General features: G+C 41.8%; 2 pseudogenes; both read left to right on the top strand.

Annotated features, from left to right (window-relative positions):
• The window catches only part of LOC148036207 (rRNA biogenesis protein RRP5 pseudogene), an 85,552-nt pseudogene extending 68,067 nt beyond the window's left edge, over positions 1-17,485 (top strand).
• A 186-nt stretch (positions 17,486-17,671) lies between these two features.
• Positions 17,672-20,300, top strand: LOC148036206 (rRNA biogenesis protein RRP5 pseudogene; annotated as a pseudogene).
• Positions 20,301-20,929: the final 629 nt, after the last annotated feature.

Below are 20,929 nucleotides of genomic sequence, written 5' to 3'. Positions count from 1 at the left end.
AACCGCACCGGGAAGGTGGACCGAACCCGCCGCGAGAGGTCTCTCCGTTGAGCACTACTTGGAGCAGGAGGACGCTTGGGTGCCAGAGGGGGATTTGGCCATAAATCCCTTGCCTTCCGGGCCCTGCACAAGAGGCCAATGTGACTCGGGATTGGATCTCAAGGCCCGCATACTAGTCTAAGGGGGAAATCTTGGATTAGTAATCCTTGTGCATTGCTGGATAGACTTCGGGAAAATTATGGATAAGCCTACGGGTTGGATTTTATATATTTCAAAGATAAATATGATAACCTGTTGAAAAGGAACTTGTTTGACATTGCTTTTCTATGTCAAGTGTTATGATTACGTGAAGAAACCTAACGGGATAATTAAGGAAGCTGATTGATACATGTCCAACTAAATGTGTTAGGTAATTAAATAACTAAAACAACCTGAGAAAAGTGCAGAGGATGTGGCCATAGGTCCGTCCTACGGATGGGTGGTCCCGGTTGGCCGGGAACTTTTCTCAATCATGATGGACAGTGAGAAGATCGTTTGAAAGGATACGAATAGAAAAAGGGCGCTGACCTAGAGTCTAAGTTATAAGTGATCCCGATTTACGTTGTTTTAGGGGAACGGAATGGGACTATGCCTTATGACAGAGAGGTTGAGCTTCGCATCCCTCTCGTTTCCCATTCTCCTTGAACCAAGTGCAGCGTGAATCCACTCCGGACCTAGCGTTTTTGTGTAAAGTAGTTCGCTCGGGTTTGACGCTAGCTGCCGTTTAGGAAATGACCAATAGAAAAAGCCCTGGTTCAGGTCGGTCCTAAGTGGGAACGACCAAAATACTTCCACTACGTGACAGACACGGAAAGTCCTAGATTGCAAATCCTATAACATTCCATGGGAGTGTTGGGCAGAGCTTTTTATACATCCTTTCCGATGGACTGCTAAGACGTGTCCTGAAGACAACAGGTGGACACGTTACAGTTGGTATCAGAGCGAACCAACAAAGGATTTGTTTTTATGAAATCTTAATAAGTTAAAGTAAAGAAAATGTTGTTGTTCCAAACATTTCCTTACTTTGCAGAATTGTGAAGCATGGAACAAGTTCTTAGTGTTTCGAGTCATGTTTATGACTGTGATGCATTCCTCAGATTATCAACAAAAGGTTGGGATGATGAACATCCTAGAGCATATTTATAATCCATCGCCTTTGTATATGGAATGAAGATGGACGGGTGCCTTAGGAATCTACTACATAGCTACCCACCGGTTTGCATACCTACAGACCAACCTAAAGAGGATCAAGTGGTTGGAAGACGTGAAAGTCGTGAAGCTGTTCATTTTTGTGGAAGCTCACATAAACTCAACTTTACATATTCGTGGTCAGAGGGTTGAGCTGAACTCATATGTATATGAGGAAGTGACTCGTGTAATCCCCACCAACAGGATCAAGGTGTTGGGGCACCATGAGAAAAATGGGTTCCAAAGGAAAGGATACCCTGATCTTCCAATGAATTACCGATTCCTGAAGATCCATGACCCGAAACCATACTATTATCCAGTTCTTGAAGATAAATGTAATACAACATTATTCTCCCCAAACTAAATGTAAACATTTGGCTTATCATCGCAAGAAATGTTATATTCCAAAAAGGCTATGCCCATATAAATACAATAAGAATTCTTTTTATCAATGTCTGTTTTGTTCATGAGAATCGATAAGAAGTTAAGTGGTTAGATTGCTTGGTTGATAGTTGAAATGGAGATGAAATGTAAATCGTAATGATTAATGAGTAATAATGTTAAGAAACCTTTATCCAGGCACAACCCTAGGTACAGATTCCCAATTTGCCTCCTACATCAAGTACTGCTATAATCTAGGAGAAGAAGTTTCTTCTCAAGAAGATTAAGCCGCCCGAATTTGATGGGAGAGGTAGGTCCGTCCAAGCAGATGCTGAAATTTGGATTGAATCCATGGAGGATTACTTTGAAGTAGCCGGTATTGCACTCGCCAATCAGGCTATGCTCGCCAAGCTGAAGCTCACTGGCGAAGCCAAGCTTTGGTGGAAGTAATGGTGCAGAGATCAAGGGATTGCGGAAGGATCCGTTACCTGGGAGAAGCTAAAGAAAGCCGTGCAGGGAAGATACTTACCACCTGCGTATCGCAAGCAGAAAATGAATGAGTTCTACAAGCTAAAACAGGTGGGCTCACTCTTGACGCATACTATTCTAAATTCGACTCACTTCTTAAGTATGCGCCACAGATGGACATGACACAGCAGGTGTCAAAATTTTGTGATGGTTTAAATCCACTAGTGAATACCTTTCTTGAATCTATGCGCCCATCAGATCTACAGGACGCACTCATTCAAGCTGCCCCTATAATTCAGGAGGTGTAGACTAGACCAAGAGGTAACAAAACTTGGTCTTATAATGACCCAAACAGAGGAGCATATAGGCCTCAAATGAAGAGAATTCAAGGTCAAAATCAGGGACAAAGAAAGAAAGCAAGGACTAATAATATCAACAACTTTGTTCCTACTCAAAGCAATGGCCGAAACCTCCGTTGTTTCCACTGCAACGAGCCCAGTCATTTCAAGAGGCAATGTCCCAAGCTTGGAGGAGGACATCGTCAAGCACCTTTCCAAGGAACGGGCCGTGGACAGGGAGCCGCTACCCGAGGTAGAGGAAGAACTGCCTGCGTTGCCAATAGGCAAATGTGCGAAGAAGAAGAAGATTCGACCATGGAAGCAGAGTTTGAAAGGGCGACAATCCATGCCGCTCTTCACAAGAAAGGGCCGAATCGCCAATTCTCAGTGATTCAGATACCGTTGGACTACCAAGGTAAAGGTTTCAAGACCTTGATTGATTGTGGTAGTACACATTCCTTTATCTCACCAGCTTGTGCAAAAAGATTAGGAATAGCCATAGTAGAAGCGCCTATCTTGCTTATGGAATTGACAAATGGTCGTGAGGTTACATGTACCAGGAAAACTGCTAAGGTGGAATTCTTTCTAGGAGGAAAGATGACTTCGTTCAAATTCAGAGTCATGAGCCGAGGTATCCATGAGTGTCTACTTAGAATGGATTGGCTTAAACCTAATGACACCCCCATTCATTGTGGAAAGGGCCAAATTCCTTTCTCTGAAGGGGATTTAGTCTCAACTCAAGGTGAGGTTGGAGTGCCAAAAATTCAATTGGCCAAAGTATCTCGGATCATAAAGGGAGTCAGAAAAGGACTACCTGTCTACTTGATTAAGCTCAACAAGTTAGATCAGAAGAAAGATTCTAGTGAAGGACCTTCATGGCTAAAGGAATACGCGGATGTATTTCCTGAAGAGTTGATAGAACTCCCACCTCAAAGAGAAGTGGATCATGAGATCAAGCTAGTACCAGGTGCTACACCAATTGCAAAGAGACCTTATAGAATGGCCATACAAGAAGCAATTGAGCTAAAGGAACAACTCAAGCAACTGTTAGATCATGGCTACATCTATCCTAGCAGTTCACCATGGGGAGCTCCAGTACTGTTCCAGAAAAAGAAAGATGGAACACTTCGACTACATATTGATTACAGAGGGTTGAATCAATCAACTGTCAAGAACAAGTACCCTATTCCTAGAATAGATGAGCTTCTTGATCATCTTCAGGATGCAAAGATCTTCTCAAAGATTGATTTCAGGTCTCGTTACTATCAAATAAGGATCAAAGAAGAAGATATCCCGAAGACGGCATTCAACACAAGATATGGACATTTTAAGTTCCTAGTTATGTCATTCGGGCTTACGAATGCGGATGCCACCTTCAATAGGTTAATGCAGGATATCTTTAGGCCATATCTTGATGACTTTGTACTCGTCTTCTTTGATAACACTTTAGTCTATTCCAAACAGGAAGAAGATCATGAACCCCAACTTCGGATTGTCCTTGAGACAATGAGGGCACATAAGCTGTATGCTAAGATGAAGAAGTGTGCATTCTTCAAGCGTCAGATTGAATATCTGGGATTCATCGTATTAGCGAAAGGAATCTCAGTGGACCCAGCCAAGGTCGAGATGTGCTAGAATGGCCAATACCAACAACTATCAAAGAAATACATAGTTTTCTTGGATTGACAGGATGGTATAGGGTCTTCATAAAAAACTATGCTTTGATTGCAGCACCTCTGACAGACTTACTGAAGAAGCAAACTTCCCTTGCATGGTCAACTCCTGAACAAACTAGCTTCGACAGATTGAAGCAAAGTTTGGTATCAGCACCTATCCTAAAGCTTTTAGACCTCAGTAAGGAGTTTGAGGTAGTAACTGAGGTAGTAAGGAGTTTGAGGTGACATGCTCAAATATGTCATTGAGTGTTTGTCTTGTCAATGTATCAAAGCCGAGCATGTCATGATGCCAAGGAAATTGCAACCACTTGACATTCCCCAAATGAAATGGGAATTCATCAGTATGGACTTTGTTGTTGGCCTACCCCAAGTTCAAGGAGGATACAACTCCATTATGGTTGTGGTTGACATGCTGACTAAGGTTGCACATCTTATTCCAGTAAAGAGAAACCATAAAGCTTCAGACATTGCAAGGTTGTTTATCAAGGAGATATTCAAGCTACATGGGCTACCCAGAAGAATCATTAGTGATCGTGATTCTCTCTTCACATCACACTTCTGGAGAGCTATCTTTGAAGCCATTGGGACTCAACTCTATTTTAGCACAGCTTACCATCCCCAAACCAATGGTCAAACAGAGCGAGTCAATCAAATTATCGAGGATATGCTTAGGGCACACTGTTGTCGTGAGCCAAAAGGTGGATTCAATATTTTCCTTTGGTTGAATTTGCCTACAAAGCTTCTTAACAAAAAAGCATTCAAATGACCCCTTTCCAAGCATTGTATGGTCATGGCTGTCGAAGTCCCCTAAACTTCTCAGATCCAAACTTAAGGGTTCAAGCTTCAAGGCAGATGTTGGAAGAGATGGATGACCCAATAAAGTCAATAAGACATGACATCCAAGCGCATTGGCAAGATTTTAAGAAGGCCCTGAAAGAGGAATATTTTCTTGAGGACTTTGGGATGGCTACACAGCGGTCATTCCGAGAGTGGGTCTACATGCCAAACAAAGGTCTAGCTGCTTCAGAATTGATATAAGAATTTGAAGAGAGGTATAGTCACCTTGATTCTATTGAACAAAGAGCATTGGATGTTGAGAAAGTTGAGCTTTTCTTGCAAGCTGCAGATCCTGCTCTTTAGGAAGAATTAGGAGAGCTTCTTGAGGATTGCACGAAGCCTATGGGTCTTAAAATGTATTGGCAAGATGCTCAAGATGCGGTCTCGACTTTGACCAATAGATGGATATGGAAGACTCGCCTACAGAATGGATCTATGACACCAATGCTATCTTCTACTCCTCTGTCTGCTTCTACCCCTATCATTTCTTCTCTTCCTCAGCCAGTTTCTTGGCCTATGCTAGTGCCTAATGTTTCTAATCCTCCTGTTCCTCCTGTTCCAAGACCGATGCCAACTCCTTCTGCTCCAAAACCATCCGCTTCGTTGGTTCTTTCCTCTCTTGATGACATAATAAAAGGCATAATGGATTTGACACTGGAGTCAGTTAAAGAAGAATTGGTGGGAAAATTGAAAGAGCAGTTTGCTTTTACTACACCTACTATTTCTTCTAGTGCTCCTACTACACCTAGGAGTGCTCCTAGTGCACCTAGGAGAGATCGAAGATGTATTTGCTGTGATAATAAGGACCATGAGCATTGCAGGGATTGTGAATCTTTTCAAGATGCAAGGAGGAAGAATTTGGTATTTTGGGGACAAGATGGCAAGATCTTGTTGACTGAAACAGGAGCTCCACTTGCTACCAATTTGGAAAAGGCGTAATGAAGAAATTAGTAGATGGTATGGCTACGCGTACTTATGTGGCAGCTAGAGGAGATGCTTCTGCACATGGAGTCCAGATTGAGAAAGGTTTAGAGAGTCAGTCAGCATTATGGATCTATGCTATGGAGACGACAAACAAAGGGAAAATTTTGTAGACTGTTTGGACTAGTGCAGGTTTTAGCATCAGATCTAAGACATGTTGGGATTCGCCTATTGACAGGTACACTATTTATGCCTACTTGGCTAAGTCTCAGGGAGCAGATGTACTTGTTGAGGAGAAGCGTAAGAGAGATGAAGAGAATCCAAATGCTGCTAAAAAAACTAGAGGGGGTGAGTTTGTTACTCCACCTACTGCAGGGACGTCTTTGAGACCAGGGCCAGAACAACAGATGGAAGATGCTCAAAAGAAAGAAAAGAGACAAGAGCCTAAAGAGAGAAAGTAGCCAGGGTTTAGATTGATGTCCGTGTCAAGATTGTGGGAGAGAAGGAAGGAGTCTCACTTGTAGCTTTCTTGCTTGCACAATGGGGGAATACACACACAGGTGGAGGCTGAAAACAATTTTCCTCTTCTTAGTTGTGTAAGCCAAAAGAACTCTAGTACAAGGAAATAGAAGAACCCTATATATGGGTCTCAAACCAAACTCAACTAACTAAGGTGGCATACTAACTGAGCCACGAATTAGAGTAGATAAGGATAGCTATCATGTAGCTATTATTCATGGGCGGTGTACCAACCGCATATGCAACTGACAAGTCGGTGACATAAATGCACAACGGTCACCCTGGCATATCACGAGTGGAGCTCAATATCTCAACACTCCCCCTCAAGCTCAATCCCAATTCCTGCACACCAAGCAGGTCTCTGAACTTGCGCAGCTTCTCTGCACCCAATGCCTTCGTAAATATGTCAGCCACTTGATCCTCTATGCTGACATAAACTAGATCAATAAGACCTAGTAAAACCCTCTCCCGCACATAGTGATAATGCACCTCAATGTGCTTTGTTCTAGCATGATAGACTGGGTTATTTGCCAAGTGTATACTACTCATGTTGTCACAATAAATGACAACTGGCCCATCTGTAGGCTGATGCATATCATAAAGTAGCTTATGCAACCAAGCTACCTCACATGCAGCCATTGCTGCACCCCTGTACTCGGCCTCTGTGCTCGACAAGGCAACTGTAGGCTGTTTCTTGCTGCTCCAAGTGACCGTAGCACTCCCAAACGAGAACACATATCCACTGGTAGATCGTCTATCAGAAATACTACCAGCCCAATTAGCATCAGTGTATCCATGCAGTTGTATTTGAACCCCAGTCTCATAAAATAGTCCATACTACAATGTGGACTTCACATACCTAAGTATGCGTCTAGCCGCATCCAAATGCGGTTTCCTTGGAGCCTGCATAAACTGACTTACCAATCCAACAGCATAGCTCAAATTTGGCCTGGTAATAGTCATATAAATCAAGCTTCCTACTATGCGTCTGTACATAGTAGGGTCTTCCAGAAGCTCACCTGCATCTGTGCTCAGCTTCACATTCTGCTCCAAAGGAACTGAAATAGGCTTACAGCCTGTCATCCCATATTTGAACAGCATGTCCAATCCATACTGCCTCTGCAAGAGCTGTATCCCACTTGGTGATCTAATCACCTCAATGCCCAAGAAATAACGCAGCTCTCCCAAATCCTTCATCTCAAACTTTTGCTTCAATAGCATTTTCACATGAAGGATAACTTCATCACTGTCACCTGTCATAATCAAATCATCAACATAAATGACAAGTAGCATAATACATTTCTCTGTTTTTCTCACATAAAGTGAGAAATCTGCCTTGGAAATCTGAAAAAGCCAATAGTGACGAGATACTGTCCTATCTTGTCAGACCATGCTCTAGGTGCTTGCTTCAAGCCATACAATGCTTTCTTCAACCTGCAAACAAACTCAGGATGAACAACATGCACATAACCTAGTGGCTGCTCCATATATACCTCTTCTTGCAAATCACCATGCAAGAAGGCATTCTTTACATCCATCTGATGTAAAGACCATTCCTTTGATGTAGCCATAGCAATGATTGCTCTTACGGTTGCCATCCTTGCAACCGGACTGAATGTTTCTTCATAGTCAATGCCATATGTTTGCGCATACCCCTTGACTACTAATCTTGCCTTGTATCTGTTCACAGAACCATCTACATTGTGCTTCACCTTATAAACCCACTTACAGCCAATTGCATTCTTACCTTTAGGCAAAGGTACCAATTCCCATGTAGCATTTGCTTCCAAGGCATCCATTTCTTCATCCATGTCTTTCTCCCATTTTTCTTTTCCCATGGCTTGCTCAAAAGAAGTGGGTTCTGGTTCCTGTATCACTTTGACCATATATGCATAGTGAATGGCTGTAAATCCATCATATTTCAGCCTATCCACAGGATACCTAGCTCTCGTAGACCTGCGCAAAGTAGGTTCACTCCCAGGTTCTCTCAAAACATCCCTGGTCTTCCTTACTCCAGGTGTAACAATAGAAGGAATACCCAACTCATCATCAATGCTCTGTTCTGAGCCACTGGATTCACCATCCACATAAGAGTGACCTGCATTCACATCAAACATGGGCTGATCAACCTTCTCTTTTCCTTTTCGTGATACCTGCATACCACTATCTGCATTGCTTTGAGAAGATTCTCCTAATCTCAATCTGCTTGTCCATGGCGAAGAATGTGAACCACTGCTAGAGGACGCTCTAGGTCCACTAATATCTTGTGACTGCTGCTGTGAATTCTGTGCAGCATTACCATTTTGTGCATCTATATCATCAATCACATTTACTGGTTTTTACCAGCTACTCATCTCATTAAAAAAAACATCTCTGCTCACTGTAAACTTACGAGTAGAAGGGTTATAGCATCTATACCCTTTTTGCTGCAGAGAGTAACCAATAAAGATGCACTTCTCAGCTTTGGATCCAACTTGGATCTCAACTCATCTGGCACATGTACATAGGCAATGCAACCAAAAATTTTCAAATGAGAAATATCTGGTTTCCTACCAGTATACCTCTCCTCTGGAGTCATCCCATGTATTGCTGCAGTGGGAGTCCTGTTCATTATATAGACTACTGTAGCAATTGCTTCAGCCCAGTAAAAATCTAGCAAGTCTTTTTCGTTGAGCATGGCACGAGATACCTCTCCAATATGCCTGTTTTTCCTTTCTGCAATTCCATTTTGTTGTGGGGTATGACTGCATGAATATTGCTGCTTTATGCCATGCTCCTGCAAGAACCTTGCAAACTCATTTGAGAGGTACTCTCCCCCTCCATCTGACCTTAGGCATTTTATTTGCAGGCCTGTTTCTTTTTCAACCATAGCTTTAAGAGTTTTGAAATGCCCAAAAACTTCACTTTTCTTTTTCATAAAATACACCCAAACTTTTCTGCTATAGTCATCAATAAAAGTAACAAAATAATGACAGCCTCCAAGAGATGCAGCTTTAGTAGTCCACACATCAGAGTGGATTAATTCCAATGGCTTCTTACTCTCTTGAACATGTCTAGGAAATGGTTTCCTTGCCTGTTTTCCAAACTGACAGGCTTCACATACCTTATGCATTTCTGCAACCTTGAATTTAGGCAATCCTGCAACAATATTTTAGGCCTGCATTGATTTAAGTCGCTGTACATTAACATGACCAATGCATTTATGCCAGATATCAATATCTGCAACTACACCGGTCCCATGTGCAAACATTGCTGCACTCAATTCAGACATGTCTACATCCAACGTAAACATTCTGCCCTTCTTCTTTCCTTTTGATATCAAGCGACCTTTATTTTTCATATCCTCAACAAAGCATCCATGAGGATTAAATCTGACCTGCAAGCCCTGCTCAACCATTTGACCAACAGAAACCAGATTCTTGGTGATATTCCGGACATGAAATACATCGGACAAGTATTTCTTTTTTCCATCCTGCATAGACAAAGGAATTTTTCCAATCTGCACAATAGGATGTGCAATATCATCACCAGTCTCCACAAATCTTGGTTTTTCCATTTTCCTTGCATCCTCCATCCATTCTGCATGACTTGTCATGTGGTTTGATGCACCTGAGTCAACATACCATACATCATTGCTTTCTTCTGCACTTGTCACAGAATTGTTCATGTGCTGCACCATAAACAAATGCTCATTTCTGTCATCACCCTATCTACTAGAAGATGCATAGTTCCCTTGTTGCAGTTTTCCATTCATGATGTCATTCTGCTTTTTATAGCAGTCTTTAGCCATATGACCCATTTTACCACAGTAGTAGCATTCAACATTACTGTTTGCATTTTGGCCTCTTTGCCATCCACCACGACCTCTTTGGCTCCCCCTGCCTCTAGAGTTGCCACGTCCTCCTCCATAGGACTGGTTTTCTTGAGTTTGCTGTATATTCTGATTTCTACCACGGCCTCCAAATCGGCCTCCTCTACCTCTGCCTCTACCTCTTCCAGCATTTGAGTAGAAGACAGCTTCTTTTGAAGTTCCTCCTGAAGAAGATGCACCACCATTTCTCTGCTCCTCAGAAATTAGAAGAGCAATCAACTCCTCAAAATCAGGAAATCTTTCACGGACGGAAATGTATGTTCGGAACTGTGCATAATCCTTTCCTAGACCATTCAAGGTCACTGAGACTAAATCATCATCTTCCACTGGCGACCAAATGGAAGCAAGTGTATCTGCAATCTTCTTCACCTTCATGTGGTAGTCATTGATGCTCGTACTTTCTCTTTGCACATTGTGCAACTCTTGCTTGAGCTGCATTTTCCTGGCTTGCGTATTTGTGCTATACATTTTTGACAAAGTATCCCATGTCTCCTTTGGCGTTCTTGCATGTTGAATATGCACAATCATAGAGTTTGAAATGCTGATAGACAGCCAGTACATAACTTTCCTGGCTCTCTCATGCCATGCTGGAAATGCCTGCATTTGCTGTTGATTGGGAACATCAGGAAGAACTGGTTCTTCTTCATTTCCTGCAACAAATTCTCAATATCCTTTTCCCATAAGGAAATTCGTCATTCTAAACTTCCATTCTTGGAAGTTGCTCTTGTCAAGCTTTTCAGTGACAATCTGTGAGAGAGAATCAGACGCCATTACAGAACACTGCAAAAAATTCTGTCACTGCAAAGAACACAGCTTCAGCCTCACAAAGGCAAATCTGCAAAACTGACGAAAGTGGTATTTGACCACACAGTCACTTCCTAGTGACGATTTTGCATCAACATGCAACAGGGATGATTCTGTAACTCCCAATGTCTCTGCGCACAAGCATACGATGCAATTTCTAAAGTAACTTTTCACCGACCTATAGAACAGTGGCTGCACAGCATAAAACTGGGCCTTTTCTGAGTGCGTGCAGAAAACTTCCGCCTCCAAAACAAGCCCCGAAATGGCCTCAAATCAAAAAAACAGGGTCGCCAAGGGCTAAAGCCCTTACCCGCAGTATATACTGCCCTCTTGCTTCACCGCGAAGGGCGTCTCAACCTGAGACAATGCACTCTTGCAATTTTCGACTGTGCTACCTACATAGATCTGCTCCCAAAACAGAAAATGAAAGCAACACTGCTCCTCTTACCAGAACACTGCGAGCTTGGCTTGCTTTCTTGAGCTCCTTACCACGAACAAGGCTCTGATACCATGTCACGATTGTGGGAGAGAAGGAAGGAGTCTCACTTGTAGCTTTCTTGCTTGCACAATGGGGGAATACACACACAGATGGAGGCTGAAAACAGTTTTCCTCTTCTTAGTTGTGTAAGCCAAAAGAACTCTAGTACAAGGAAATAGAAGAACCCTATATATGGGTCTCAAACCAAACTCAACTAACTAAGGTGGCATACTAACTGAGCCACGAACTAGAGTAGATAAGGATAGCTATCATGTAGCTATTATTCATGGGCGGTGTACCAACCGCATCTGCAACTGACAAGTCGGTGACATAAATGCACAACGATCACCCTGGCATATCATGAGTGGAGCTCAATATCTCAACAGTCTGATATTGAGATATCTACGAACATGAAGAAAATATTTAATGACAAGATACTTGGCAGTGAGGTGACTTTTACTATTTCTGAGGTTCTGGGCATCTCGAAAAGAGAGTTTCAAGATTAGTTCCAAGAAATCCTGAAGAGAAAAAGACATACATTGCCTACTACTGATACATAGGGAGTTTTGATTGGGGAGTTGGATGAGGATGAGGATGAGGTTATGGTTGAGAATGCTTCTGTTTTTCCATAGACAGAGAAGAGAGTTTAGCCTATTCATTATGCTGAAACTGATGAGGCTATCTTGGTACCATGTAGTCATTTTTCGCGGAGTCATTGGGCTAGGGCAACTACGGAAATAATGGTAAAAATTGGAGAGAAACAGGTGCCTTATGTTGCTTTGGTGGATCATGGTTCAGAGATTAATCTCATAGCTCATGGAGTTTATGAAAGTAATAGATGGCCTATGGATGCAGAGCATGGGTGGTGTATGAGAGCCGCCAACAACACTACAAGTGATTTGTATGCTACCTGTCCCAGTGTCAGGATTTCTATTGGAGATGTAGAGGAGGATTTCCATTTCTTTTTGTAGGATTCATGCTCTTACCCCATAATCCTGGGACAGCCATTCATTACCGAGATGCACATGGAGACAAAAGTAATGGATGATGGATCTGCTTATGCATGGATTCACAGTAAAGATGGTATGAGAGCAGTCCAGTTTATGACTGTGTGTAAACCATGTTAGAAATAGGGATACTCTTCAAGATGTACCTTTGCCCACTATGAGGGATTCAGGTTTTCATTAGGTACCGCTATTCCGCAAGATGACGGTGGTACAGAGCAGAGGAGATTGGAGTTCTCGCCTCCTGGCAGCAGTGTTTTCTCCTCCAATTTTGTTGGAATTTCAGCAAACAGTATCAAAAGATTTCTAAGTTGCTAGAGCTGCCAGGCAGTACATATGCAGAAAGGAGAAAGATTTGAAAAATGCAGGCATTTTATAGGATGATAAGCATATAGATGGGATGTATGATAGTATGGTTTGTGCAGATACGATGAGAGAGATGGAAAATATGCTAAAAATTGATATGCAAAGTTGTCACAGTAATGTATCAGTGCTGTCCCTGGACATGTTTCATGAAATTTCGGATTTTGTGTCACAGATAGAGTTAGAGGCTAAGGTGACTCAGCAAAAACTGTTGAGAGCTGAAGAAATTCAGCAAACATAGTTTTCGGCTGATTATGGTCAGCCTACAGAGACACAGAGGGCTGAAATCTTTCAGCCAATAGAGTTTACTCTACTGAGATATTTCAACATCCAGAGTTTAGGGCTGTTCCTATGCAGTCCATAGAGCAGAGGGCTAAGGATATTCTGTCCACCAGAGGGCAAAATTGTTGATTTACAGCAAGATTTGAGTAGTGTAGAGGATCATAATGAAGCCAGGATTGACACGAAATACAAGGATGTGGATAAGAAGGTGAAGCCGGTAGCTGGACCGCTTCCACCTGACAGTGATCAGCAAATAGAGAGGGCTGCCAAGCAGCCAATTTTGAAGAATCCAGAGCACATAGGCCATAAATTTTCAGCAGAGACTCTTGTTGAATTAAAAATTGGAAATGTTGATTTCTTACTACCCTGAGAGAGAAAACACAATATTAGTGAGTTTGGGAATCTCCCAATTCCCATTTTTTAATACTAAAAAGATGTACCCATAAGTTTCTCAAAACCATATGATGTGATCTATAATTGAAAAGCACTTGAAAAATGGAATCTATTGAGCTATAGAGCACTCGATTTGGAGTTATAATGTTCAAGTTATGACAAATCCAAAGATTTGACCTCGTGTCCCAAACTTATGGGAAATTCCCATATTCCCCAATATGGTGTTAGAAGCAATGTTTTCAGGATATGCTTGAGCGACATGGAAGGGGGTTTGCTTTCTTTTCACATGAGATTGGATGTGTGAATCCAAATATTGTTGCCCCTATAGTGATCTTTACTATTCCTCATATTCCATGGAATCTCCGACCTATTCCAGTGCCTAGGGCACACCTGCCAAAGTTAGTTTATTTGTTGAATGAGAAAATCAGGATGGGAATCCTAGAGCCTTCATCTACACCATACTCAAATAGGTGGTTTACGGTTCCAAAGAAGAATGGTACTCTCCGATTTATACAGGACATGGAGCTAGTAAACAGAGTTACTATCAGGAATTTTGGTTTAGGTCCAGTTGTGGATGAGTTTGCAGAAGCATTTGCTGGACATGCCATCTATTCTTTAGGTGATTTGCATTCAGGATATGATCAATTTCAGCTGGCTTTGGAAAGTAGGGACATAACCACTATGAGAACTCCTATTGGACTTGTCACGATGTGTACCTTGCCTCAAGGTGCCACTAATTCTGTTGCGTATATGATGAATGCATGCATAAGGTCCTTCGTGAGTACATACCTCAGCTTACCATGCCTTTCTTGGATGATGTGCCCATTAAGGGGTGTGCAAAAGAAGAGAAGAATGAGAGTCTAAATGAGCAGGGATGGAGATACTTTGTGGCTTATCATATTTCAGCTTGTGAAAAGATTTTGGCTAGGTTAGAAGAAGTGAACTTGACACTATCAGGGCAAAAATCTGTTTTTGGAGTAAATGAGGTCGTCATTGTTGGACATATGTGTGGGTATTATGGCAGGAAACCCTCACCTAAGAAGGTGGATGCTATAGGCAAGATTACGGAGTATTGTTCTACCACTTTAGAGGTACAGAGATTCATTGGAGCCTGTGTGTTTTACATGATTTGGATACCCCATTTTGCACACATAGTAGATTGTTTATATCAACTGCTTCGAAAGGGGCATAAATTTTGTTGGAATGAGAGCCACACTAGAGCCATGCCGAAATTAAAGAAGTTATTGTAGTTTTCTCCTACTCTCAGGAAAGCGGATTATAATTGTGGAAGGCCTATTTTATTGACAATTGACACTAGTCCAATTGGCACAGGTTCGGCTGTGGGTCAAGATGATGCAGATGGAAACAAGTATGCTATTCGGTTTGGAGTGAAAGTCCTAAATGAGAGACAGAGGAGGTATCCGCAAATCGAGGGAATTACTGGGAATTGTTAAGTCTCTCCAATGTGACAAGGAGTACTTTACTAGAGTCCTAGTTGTGGTAGAGACAGATTGCTTGCATTGATAGGTATGATTACGAGTTGCTCTACTCCGGATATAGCTATGCTGAGATGGATCGCATACATCAAGTCATTAAATCCAGAATTTAAACACATAGCAGGGAAGGACAATCCAATGGTGGATATGTTGTCTAGAGCCAGATATGATGATGAGGAGACACTACTTGCAGAAGAGGATGATGCAAAAATTTCAGCCGCTACGGTTGATCATGTTTGTCATGCCAATGATATTGTGGCTTTCATAAAAGAACTCTATGTTGGAGATTGGTTGCAGATTGGCAAGTACCTTAGTACACTAAGCAAAATAGATGAATGGACATATGAAGAGTTCAAGAAGATCAGAAGAAAAGCCTATGGTTATTTTCTCAAGGACGGATTTCTTTGGAAGCACCTGAAGAAAAGAGGTGGATTACGGGTTGTCTGCGATAAAGAGACCTAGTTACAGGTGATGAGAGAGTTTCATGAGAGTCCTTGGGCTGGTCATAGATGAGTGTGGGCTACTTATGAGAAAATCAAGGAAAAATATTGGTGGAAAGGCATGTACAGAGATGTTTCTCGCTTTGTAGAGACTTGCAGAGACTGTCATATGTATTCCGTAGTGCGTCATCAAGAAATTTTCTGTAGGTATGGTTGTGTGGGTACGATCACTGCAGATCACGGTGAATTGGATGCAGATGAAGCTAGGGAGATTTTCTCTCAACTAGGAATCAAGTTCGCTCTAACCACGGCATACAATTTAGAGGGAAATGGAAAGAGTGAAAGAGGGCATCCGCCGATAGTGAAAGCATTAGCCAAAGCATGCAAAGGACGGATTGGATAATGATCGAGACTTCTACCATTTTCTTTGTGGGGGCTGATCCTACGACTCACAGTGTTACCACAGGATATATGCCCGCAGAGTTGATGTATGGTCAGAAACCGGTTATGCCGACTGAGACTTATGCTTTGACTTGGTCAGTTTTACCTTGGCAAGAGGATTTGACGAGAGAGGAGCTCTTAGCTCTTTGGATCTAGAAGTTGAAGAGAAGACCAGAGGATATTCAACTACCTATTGGCAGGTTGATGTTTGCTAGACTTATAAATAAGGACAGGTTTGACAGCAGGCATTGTTTGCGGCCTAGAGCAATAGAAGAGGGAGATTGGGTATTAGTATTTGATAGCAGCCTTGAAAATCAGCATATTGCACTTCGGAAGATGGTGAAAAGATGGTTTGGAAAACATGTCTTTGACAATGCAACATATGAGCTGACAGAATTGGATGGGACAGTGCTTAGAGTGTCTATTGCAGGAAAAAGAATCAAGATTTTCAAGAGAAGAGATGATGATGATTATGCATTGGAAGAATTTGCAAGAGAAGAGCAACAAAAAGAAACCCTAGTAGAAGAGACAGATGATATGACAGATAACCTTGTTGATATACCAAAAATACACAATGAAGAGATTGATCTATACGTGGATCTTGACGACAATGATCATGGGTAGTTGGCCCATCCGGAGGATGCACATGATCAGAGGGGGGTGGATGTCGTACTGCTGCGCATCCGAGGTGTGAATCCACCAAAAATTTGTGTGTGTGACATTTGTTTTTTTGCACATATTTAGTTGTTGTGTTTGCATTTTGTTTTGCGTGGGCTGGAGATCAAACCTCACTGTTTAGTAGATGATTTGATGTTCACTCAAAAGCACACCTACAAACCCATGGAGGTGGGGAGCATAATGATGAACAGGAGACATCACATCAACATGATTCATTTCAAATGAAAGCCATTGTGACAATAGGGTTTGTAAAAGATGCCAAGGAGCATATGGAAGTCTCACTAAGGAAGCAACATTGAAGGTTTTCCAGAGAGCTTTGCAATACTATGACCCTAAGAAGCTTTATTTAGCACTTTTGGGAATTTATGAAAGGAGTGAGCAGCATGATTTGGCCGATGAACTTTTGAAGACAATGATTCAGAAATTCAAATCTTTCTCAAAAGTCTGGCTTAGGCAGATAGTCTACTTGCTAAAGCGGGAAATGCCTGATGCTGCTCATAAAGCATTGGACAGAGCATTGTTGAATTTACCATGGCACAAACATATCAAGTTCATTTCTCAAGCTGCCATTTTAGAATTCAAAATTGGTTCACCAGAGAGAGCCCATGGTATGTTTGAGGGGATACTTCGAAATTATCCAAAGAGGACAAATTTATGGAGTGTTTACCTTGACCAGGAAATGGCGATTGGAGATCCAACTGTAATTCGTGCTTTGTTTGAAAGAGCCACATGCTTAGAGCTCCCTCCCAAAAAAATGAAGTTTTTATTCAAGAAATACATGGACTATGAGAAATCTCAAGGGGATGTGTAGAGAATAGAGTATGTCAAAGGGAAAGCAATGTAGTATGTTGAAACAAAGATTGGTTAATGTTGGCCAAAAGATCTGTCTGTAAATTTTCCAAAGATAAATAAGTGATCACAGCATGCCTATGCTGTGCTTTGATTATTATCAATAACTGCTAAGTGATTATGGCATGCTTACTCTATGCTACACCAAGTGTCCGCATGAACAGACAGGCAGAGCAAAATGTGCTAATAGTAGCTCTATGCAAAAATGGGCTCTGTTGTGCAGTAAAGGCTTGTCTGCTTTTTGGGAGCCAATCTCCACCCTTACACCCTTGATCAAGGGATATGATGAACAATCAGGAGGATAACGTGGTTTTCTTAAACAGAGGCTCATCATCACAACTTCCATCTGGCACTTAGTGGGAGCTCATAATTGGTCATTCAAAATGATATGGGAGAGAAGCAATCCACCAAACTTCTAGGCTCTCAAATGTGACAAAGAGTACTTTACGAGTTGCTCTACTCCGGATATAGCTATGCTGAGATGGATCACATACATCAAGTCATTAAATCCAGAATTTAAACACATAGCAGGGAAGGACAATCCAGTGGTGGATATGCTGTCTAGAGCCAGATATGATGATGAGGAGACAGTGCTTGCAAAAGAGGATGATGCAAAAATTTCGGCCGCTAGGGTTGATCATGTTTGTCATGTCAATAATATTGTGGCTTTCATAAAAGAACTCTATGTTGGAGATTGGTTGCAGATTGGCAAGTACCTTAGTACACTAAGCAAAAGAGATGAATGGACATATGAAGAGTTCAAGAAGATCAGAAGAAAAGCCTATGGTTATTTTCTCAAGGACAGATTTCTTTGGAAGCACCCGAAGAAAAGAGGTGGATTACAGGTTGTGTGCGATAAAGAGACCCAGTTACAGGTGATGAGAGAGTTTCATGAGAGTCCTTGGGCTAGTCATAGAGGAGTGTGGGCTACTTATGAGAAAATCAAGGAAAAATATTGGTGGAAAGGCCTGTACAGAGATGTTTCTCGCTTTGTAGAGACTTGCAGAGACTGTCATATGTATTCCGTAGTGCGTCATCAAGAAATTTTCTGTAGGTATGGCTGTGTGAGTACGATCACTACAGATCATGGTGAATTGGATGCAGATGAAGCTAGGGAGATTTTCTCTCAACTAGGAATCAAGTTCGCTCTAACCACAGCATACAATTCAGAGGGAAATGGAAAGAGTGAAAGAGGGCATCCGTCGATAGTGAAAGCATTAGCCAAAGCATGCAGAGGACGGATTGGATAATGATCGAGACTTCTACCATTTGCTTTGTGGGGGCTGATTGTACGACTCACAGTGTTACCACAGGATATATGCCCGCAAAGTTGATGTATGGTCAGAAACCGATTATGCCGACTGAGACTTGTGGTTTGACTTGGTCAGTTTTACCTTGGCAAGAGGATTTGACGAGAGAGGAGCTCTTAGCTCTTTGGATCTAGAAGTTGAAGAGAAGACCAGAGGATATTCAACTAGCTATTGGGCAGGTTGATGTTTGCTAGACTTAGAAATAAGGACAGGTTTGACAACAGGCATCGTTTGCGGCCTAGAGCAATAGAAGAGGGAGATTGGGTATTAGTATTTGATAGCAGCCTTGAAAATCAGCATATTGCACTTCGGAAGATGGTGAAAAGACGGTTTGGGAAACATGTCTTTGACAATGCAACATATGAGCTGACAGAATTGGATGGGACAGTGCTTAGAGTGTCTATTGCAGGAAAAAGAATCAAGATTTTCAAGAGAAGAGATGATGATGATTATGCATTGGAAGAATTTGCAAGAGAAGAGCAACAAAAAGAAACCCTAGTAGAAGAGACAAATGATATGACAGATAACCTTGTTGATATACCGAAAATACACAATGAAGAGATTGATCTATACGTGGATCTTGACGACAATGATCATGGGTAGTTGGCCCATCCGGAGGATGCACAGGATCAGAGGGGGGTGGATGTCGTACTGCTACGCATCGGAGGTGTGAATCCACCAAAAAGTTGTGTGTGTGACATTTGTTTTTTTGCACATATTTAGTTGTTGTGTTTGCATTTTGTTTTGCGTGGGCTGGAGATCAAACCTCACTGTTTAGTAGATGATTTGATGTTCACTCAAAAGCACACCTACAAACCCATGGAGGTGGGGAGCATAATGATGAACAGGAGACAGCACATCAACATGATTCATTTCAAATGAAAGCCATTGTGACAATAGGGTTTGTAAAAGATGCCAAGGAGCATATGGAAGTCTCACTAAGGAAGCAACATTGAAGGTTTTCCAGAGAGCTTTGCAATACTATGACCCTAAGAAGCTTTATTTGGCACTTTTGGGAATTTATGAAAGGAGTGAGCAGCATGATTTGGCCGATGAACTTTTGAAGACAATGATTCAGAAATTCAAATCTTTCTCAAAAGTCTGGCTTAGGTAGATAGTCTACTTGCTAAAGCGGAAATGCCTGATGCTGCTCATAAAGCATTGGATAGAGCATTGTTGAATTTACCATGGCACAAACATATCAAGTTCATTTCTCAAGCTGCCATTTCAGAATTCAAAATTGGTTCACCAGAGAGAGCCCATGGCATGTTTGAGGGGATACTTCGAAATTATCCAAAGAGGACAAATTTGTGGAGTGTTTACCTTGACCAGGAAATGGCGATTGGAGATCCAACTGTAATTCGTGCTTTGTTTGAAAGAGCCACATGCTTAGAGCTCCCTCCCAAAAAAATGAATTTTTTATTCAAGAAATACATGGACTATGAGAAATCTCAAGGGGATGTGTAGAGAATAGAGTATGTCAAAGGGAAAGCAATGTAGTATGTTGATACAAAGATTGGTTAATGTTGGCCAAAAGATCTGTCTGTAAATTTGCCCAAGATAAATAAGTGATCACAGCATGCCTATGCTGTGCTTTGATTATTATCAATAACTGCTAAGTGATTATGGCATGCTTACTCTATGCTACACCAAGTGTCCGCATGAACAGACAGGCAGAGCAAAATGTGCTAATAGTAGCTCTATGCAAAAATGGGCTCTGTTGTGCAGTAAAGGCTTGTCTGCTTTTTGGGAGCCAATCTCCACCCTTACACCCTTGATCAAGGGATATGATGAACAATGAGGAGGATAACGTGGTTTTCTTAAACAGAGGCTCATCATCACAACTTCCATCTGGCACTTAGTGGGAGCTCATAATTGGTCATTCAAAATGATATGGGAGAGAAGCAATCCACCAAACTTCTAGGCTCTCGTGAATTCTGTTAATGTGGGAAGGGCCCCTTTTCTGGTCAGAAAGAGGCGTGTTGTAGGCCACCTGGGGGAACAAGGTCTCAGAATTGAAGAAAAGCATAAACGCCATGTACGATTTGCAACGCAATAGTGCCTGGTGTGTACTATATTGATGACAAACTGTTGTAGACCAGGATATTCTCATATGCAGATACTCAAAGGCACAGTCTGGGACCCAATTACCT

Source organism: Lygodium microphyllum, chromosome 5 (genome assembly GCF_053477565.2).
Source record: "Lygodium microphyllum isolate KBCC chromosome 5, Lygodium_microphyllum_v1.1.10, whole genome shotgun sequence".
Lineage (NCBI taxonomy): Eukaryota > Viridiplantae > Streptophyta > Polypodiopsida > Schizaeales > Lygodiaceae > Lygodium > Lygodium microphyllum.
This window is presented reverse-complemented; position numbering and strand designations above follow the sequence as displayed.